Raw genomic sequence first — 7,066 nt, forward strand, 5'->3', positions numbered from 1 at the left:
AGTTACATGTTTGATTTGAAGGAGCTTTTAGTAATTCATAGTCAAAGAAAAAACACTATTCACTTTAACTGATAAGACAGGAAGATAGCAAAAATGCCTATCACCTCATTGTTAGAAAGAATCATTCCACCTGCCTCCCAGTTTCCTACCTACCTTGGTCCCTAACATAGGCATGTTTGCCCTTTCTGCAGTTTTGTGGTATGGCTCCATCCTCCTCTCTCTTTCTCTGGAGTAAAGTAATTAAGCATATATGGCTCAGCCCCTTTTGGTTTCTCTATCCTACAAAGGAGCCTGTCCACAGAGCAGCCAGTCTCTGCCCATCAGTGAAGTAACTTGACCACAGCATACTCTGTCCCTGTGTGTCAGGGAGGGGCTAGATAGAGGGAGAAGAGGCGCTGCAGTTTAGGGGTTAGTAATTACAAGCCCATTGGTTACAGAGCTAAGCATTATGCTATAAACATTTTTATCACTGATAAGGTTGATATTTTAAGTTTCAAGTGTCTGATTCATTTGTATATTTCTCAAAATGCTGAAGGTACAGCCTATCTTCTTCTGGAGGCTTAGTATAAAAGCAAGAACAAAGAGATAAATGGGGGGGGAAACTTTAAGCAAAAGGAACCAGGACTTGATGTTTTGAGAAGTTTTCAGCCTGTCCAAATTGCAAAAGATTAGTAAAGTCGCTGTTAGGAAAGCATACTCTGGAGAGAAGGGCAAGAGTGTGGCTGAATAACCTTTTGCTAGTTCTGACTAAAGCATGTGATTCATGGGTCCTCCCAATGATCTCAGAGGAAGCTAACAATAAAGATGGGATTATCCAGGAAAGATCTGTCTATGGAATAGATGACCATGACATACACAAGAACAAGATCTTTTGAGAATGTTATACCAACAGAAATACTGCTAGCTTGAACTGAAAGACACAAAGGCAGGATGAAATGAAGGAAGGGTGCTATACTCCAAAAATTCTACAGACTACCTTTCTCAGCCTCTGGTAACCATCATTCTACTCTCTATCTTCCTAAGTTCAATTGCTTTAATTTTCAGCTCCCACAAGTAAGTAAGAACATGTGGCCAGAGCTGCAGATCCATAGGCACAGAGGCCAAAGCCAGAGCCACAGGTACAGGGCAGAGCCATGGATCCAGAAGGATAAAGATTCAAGTCACAGATCATTAGTCCTAATAGTATTTGCCCTGCTGAATTTCAAAGTTGCTTGGAACTGCTGATATCTTTCTTCCTTGATTTTCCCTCGTAAAATGGAAATATCTATAACTTTCATCCTATGTCTGTCCCATCATGGTATTTTGAAAGCAGACAACTTGCTTTCTAGTTTCATAGGACCACAAATGGAGAATTTTGCACCAGGATGGATTCTATCCAGTCCTCCCATAACTGATTTAGATGATGAGATTTGGGACTTTTGAGCTAATGATATTTAGCTGAGATTTTGAACTTGAAATGAAGCTGAAAATTGAAGGATATTGGGATGGATCTTTGGGGACCACTGGAAGGACCATGGTAGGCTAAACAATAATGCCTGAAGATATTCCATGTCCTAAACCGTGGAACCTGTCACTATTACCTTATATGGCAAAAGGGGGTGGGGGAAGCCTCTTCAGATACAATTCAGAATCTTGAGATGGGGAGATTATCTTGGGTAGGCCCTAAATGCAATCACGTATATTCTTTTTTTAAAATTTTTTCTTATTTCATGTATATTCTTATAAGAAACAGACAGAGGAAGATCTTTGACACCCACACAGAGGAGATAATGTGAAGACAGAGGCAGAGATTGGGGTGCTGCAGCCACAATTTCAGAAGCTGGAAGAAGCAAGGAGCAAATTCTCTTCCAGAGCAGCTTCTCCACTGGAGGGAATGTGGCCCTACTGATATCTTGAGCTTGGCCTAGTGAAACTGATTTTGGATTTATGGCCTCCAGAACTGGAAAGAAATCAATTTCTGTTGTTTTAAGCCACCAAACTTGTGGGATATTTAATATACTTAATTGTAGCTATAAGACAAAAACAAAAATGGGATACACATGGAAGCATAGTATGTAAATACTTCATGTTCTGTCAAAGCAAAATATATAACTAAAAATGGGGAGAAGGATAGAGAGAAAATAATGGAAAGAATAGGAACATAGAAAAACTCACTTATTGTACAGGCAATAGGTAGAAATTAAAACAAAAAAAAATTTTAACTGACATACCTGACAATGATATGTAAAAAAAGAAAACAAGATTAAAGGCTCTGTAAAAGGTATATATACAAAGGTAACCACCAGAACAAAATTACAAACTTCCTAAATACCAAAAGAAATTTTTTAAAAGAACAGAGAAGAAACATCACATAGAAAATGTAGTTGTAGTAAAATAAACAGTACTATAAAATAATGTGATGAAGTTAACATCAAACATACCAGTAAGTGTTATAAGCTTACTTCAATTAAAAGAAGAATATTTTCAAATTCTCTAACAAGTCAAGACTGAAGTCTACATTGTATACAACAGACATACTTAATACAAAATAATTCCAGAAGGCTAAATACATTAAAGATCTAAAATACAGAAAGCTAAATGTAAAAAGCCAAGATAAGCCAGGAAATTGGAAACAAGAAAAAAGTAGAGGTTTCATTCCTGATATTAGATGAAGTAGAAATGAAGTCAAAAGGATTAAATATGACAAAGCATACTTTATAATGCTAAAAGTTAAAAATCACAATGAAGATATAACACTTATGTTCCAAAAAACATGTACCAAAAAACATAATAATCACTTTTATAAGAAAGGAAGTATTTAACACCGAACAATGAAATATATTTAAACATAAAATGCAAAGAGAAATAGAAACATACTAGTAGTAGGAGACTTTAATACACCATTCTCAGAAGAAAATAGTGGCAAAAATAAATAAGGATACAAAAGTATTAAAAAACATAAGCAATGAGGTAGATCTATGGATATACCTTTAGAAATTTATACTTTGTTAGAGTATATACCTTCTTCTCAGGCACATACATGGAACATTTGTAAAAATTTGATCATATATTAGGTCACAAAGAAAACATCATTAAGAGGCCGAGGCGGGCGGATCACGAGGTCAGGAGATCGAGACCATCCTGGCTAAATGGTGAAACCCCGTCTCTACTGAAATTGCAGAAAATTAGCCAGGCGTGGGGACAGTCGCCTGTAGTCCCAGCTACTAGGGAGGCTGAGGCAGGAGAATGGCGTGAACCCGGGAGGTGGAGCCTGCAGTGAGCCGAGATCACGCCACTGCACTCCAGCCTGGGCTACTGAGCGAGACTCCGTCTCAAAAAAAAAAAAAAACAAAAAAAAGAAAACATCATTAAGTTCCACAGGTGGAAATATTACAAATCACACTCTGAATGTAACGTAATAAAACTAGAAAAACAAAGAGACTCTGGAAATTTTTTTTAAATCTTCTATTAGACAATTCTTAAGTAAACATGAAAATATAAACTGAAATTACCTCATTCCTAAAGTAACAAAACACTACATACCAGACTGTATGGTACACATTTATAGTTGTGATCAGAGTAGAATTCAGAGCCCTAAACATGTTTATCAATTAAAAATAAAAGAATGAAAATTAATGTATTAAATTCTCAACTAGGGTTACTAGAAAAACAAAGTAAACCAAAACAATGCATAAGGAAGGAAATAAAGATAAAAGCAAAAATTGATGAGGAAGAAATCAGAAAACTAGACCTCTAACTGATAAGTTAAAAATGTTAGTTCTTTGAAAAATTCATTAAATAGGCAAACCACTAAATAACCTAATTTTAAGAAAGAGAACAAACCAAAACAAATGATTGAGGAGAACAAGTAAGCACTGAAACAAAATTTTTTTAGAAGTATAGAGATTATTGGTATATCTCTATAGAAATACACTGATTAACCTAGATGAAATGGAAAATTTCCTAAGAAAATATAACTTACAAAAGTTGGCTTGAGAAGAAATAGAAGCTTAAATAAACAAGCAAATTTGTTTATTTGGCACTTCCCCACAAAAAAAAAAGAAAAAAAAAAAAAGCACCATGCACACACACAAAAAGCTATCAGCCTCAAAAAACAGATAGTCTCAGTGCTATATAAATTGCTCCAGGACTTAAAAAATTAGAAAAATCTTCCAGATGGTTCTTATGAAATCAAGTATCGCATTGTTATCTCAATCTGATAAGGGCTGCAGACACAAAAAAACTACAGAGAATATCATTTATGAATTTTAACACAAGAATACTAAATAAAATATTAACAAACAACCTCCAATACTCCATTAATGAAAATAACACATTATGGCCAAATAGAATTTATTGCAGAAATGCAAGGACACTGCAATATTAGGAAACTCATAAAATAATGTACCATATTAAGAGACATAAGCAGAAAACTCATGATTATACATACCAAAAGTCTGATAAAATTAACACTTATTACTGATTAAAATAAAACAATCAAGAAAACAAGAATTGATTGGTATTTCCTTAGCATTGTTTAAAAAAAAAAAAATGTATCTGGGTATGGTGGTTGCATGCCTGTAGTCCCAGCTACTAGAGGCTGAAGTAGGCTGAGGTGAGAGGCTGAGGTGAAAGGATCACCTGAGCTGTGATCATGCCACTGTACTACAGCCAGGGTGACAGAGTGGGACCCTGTCTCAAAAAAGACTAAAAATAACAATGATTTTAAAAATTTAAAGAAAAAAAGAAAGAAAAAAGACCTCAGTACTAAAGCCAGTACCTTACTTAAAAGGAAACAATAAAAGCATTTTCATACAATCAGAAACAAGGCAAGGATCCCCACTATCTCCATTATTATTGAACACTGGCCTATAACTAATAAAACATACAAAAGAAACCAATTAGAGGTGAAAGACTTAGAAAACAAGGAAAACAATGTCTATTTGCAGATGAAATGACAGTCAACCTAGAAACCCCTAGAAAATCAGCGCTAAAACTAATTCAACCAAGATTCAATAAAGTAGCAGAATATCAAGGCAACACACGGACATCAGTAGCTTTCATAAAAACAAAGAATAACTAGTTAGGAGGTATAATGGAAAATAAAATTCCACTTAATAGAATAACAAAAGCCCCAAAATACTTAGGAATAAACTCAGTAAGAAATAAGCAAAATCTATATGAGAGAAATGTTAAGACACTGCTGAAAAACAGAAAAGTAGACTTTTTTCCTAGTTTTTATTATTATTATTATTATTATTATTATTGTTATTATTTTACTTTAAGTTCTGGGGTATATGTGCAGAACATGAGTTTTGTTACATAGGTATACACATCCGATAGTGGTTTGCTGCACCCATCAACCTGTCGCGTACATTAGGTATTTATTTCTCCTAACGCTATCCCTCCCCTAGCCTCCAATCCTCCAACAGGCCCCGGTGTGTGATGTTGCCCTCCTGGTGTCCATATGTTCTCATTGTTCAATTCCCACTTATGAGTGAGAACACGCAGTGTTTGGTTTTCTGTTCTTATGTTAGTTTGCTGAGAATGATGGTTTCCAGCTTCATCCATGTCCCTGCAAAGGACATGAACTCATCTTTTTTATGGCTGCACTGTATTCCATGGTATGTATATGCCACATTTTCTTTATTCAGTCTATCATTGATAGACATATGGGTTGGTTCCAAGTCTTTGCTATTGTGAATAGTGATGCAATAAACATATGTGTGCATGTTTCTGGATAGTAGAATGATTTACAATCCTTTGGGTATATACCCAGTAATGGGATTGCTGGGTCAAATGGTATTTCTGCTTCTAGATCTTTGAGGAATCGCCACACTGTCTTCCACAATGGTTGAACTAATTTACACTCCCACCAACAGTGTAAAAGCATTCCTATTTCTCCACATCCTCTCTAGCATCTGTTATTTCCTGACTTTTTAATGCTTGCCATTCTAACTGGCGTGAAATGGTATCTCGTTGTGGTTTTGATTTGCATTTCTCTGATGACCAGTGATGATGAGCTTTTTTTCATATGTTTGTTGGCCACATAAATGTCTTCTTTTGAGAAATGTCTGTTCATATCCTCCACCCACTTTTTGATAGAGCTGTTTTTTTCTTGTAAACATGTTCAAGTTCCTTGTAAATTCTGGATATTAGACCTTTGTCAGATGGGTAGATTGCAAAAATTTTCTCCCTCTCTGGAGATTGCCTGTTCACTCTGATGATAGTTTCTTTTGCTGTGTAGAAGCTCTTTAATTAGATCCCCTTTGTCAATGCTGGCTTTTGTTGCCACTGCTTTTGGTGTTTCAGACATGAAGCCTTTGCACATGCCTATGTCCTGAATGGTATTGCCTAGGTTTTCTTCTAGGATTTTTATGGTTTTAGGTCTTACGTTTAACTCTTTAATCCATCTTGGGTCAATTTTTGTATAAGATGGAAGAGATACAGTTTCAGTTTTCTGCATATGGCTGGCCAGTTTTCCCAACACCATTTATTAAATAGGGAATCCTTTCCCTATTGCTTGTTTGTCTCGGGTTGGTCAAAGGTCAGATGGTTGTAGATGTGTGGTGTATTTCTGAGGCCTCTGTTCTGTTCCATTGGTCTATATATGTGTTTTGGTACCAGTACCATGCTGTTTTGGTTACTGTAGCCTTGTAGTATAGTTTGAAGTCAGGTAGCATGATACCTCCAGCTTTGTTCTTTTTGCTTAGGATTGTCTTGGCTATGCAGGCTCTTTTTTGGCTCTATATGAAGTTTAAAGTAGTTTTTTCTAATTCTGTGAAGAAAGTCAATGGTAGCTTGATGCGGATAGCATTAAATCTATAAATTACTTTGAGCAGTATGGCGATTTTCATGATATTGATTCTTCCTATCCATGAGCATGGAATACTTTTCCATTTGTTAGTGTCCTCTTTTATTTCACTGAGCAGTGGTTTGTAGTTCTCCTTAAAGAGGTCCTTATCCCTTGTAAGTTGTATTCCTAGGTATTTTATTCTCTTAGTAGCAATTGTGAATGGGAGTTCACTCATGATTTGGCTCCCTGTTTGTCTGTTATTGGTGTATAGGAATGCTTGTGACTTTTGCA

The 7,066-nt window shown here is 35.7% G+C and overlaps 1 protein-coding gene across 1 annotated transcript in view; it reads right to left on the bottom strand.

The window, feature by feature from the left end:
* The window catches only part of SPICE1 (spindle and centriole associated protein 1), a 71,576-nt gene that overhangs the window by 28,429 nt on the left and 36,081 nt on the right, over window positions 1-7,066 (bottom strand). The gene's annotated exons all lie outside the window — the stretch shown is intronic.

Source organism: Colobus angolensis, unplaced genomic scaffold (assembly GCF_000951035.1).
Source record: "Colobus angolensis palliatus isolate OR3802 unplaced genomic scaffold, Cang.pa_1.0 Scaffold190, whole genome shotgun sequence".
Classification (NCBI taxonomy): Eukaryota; Metazoa; Chordata; class Mammalia; order Primates; family Cercopithecidae; genus Colobus; species Colobus angolensis.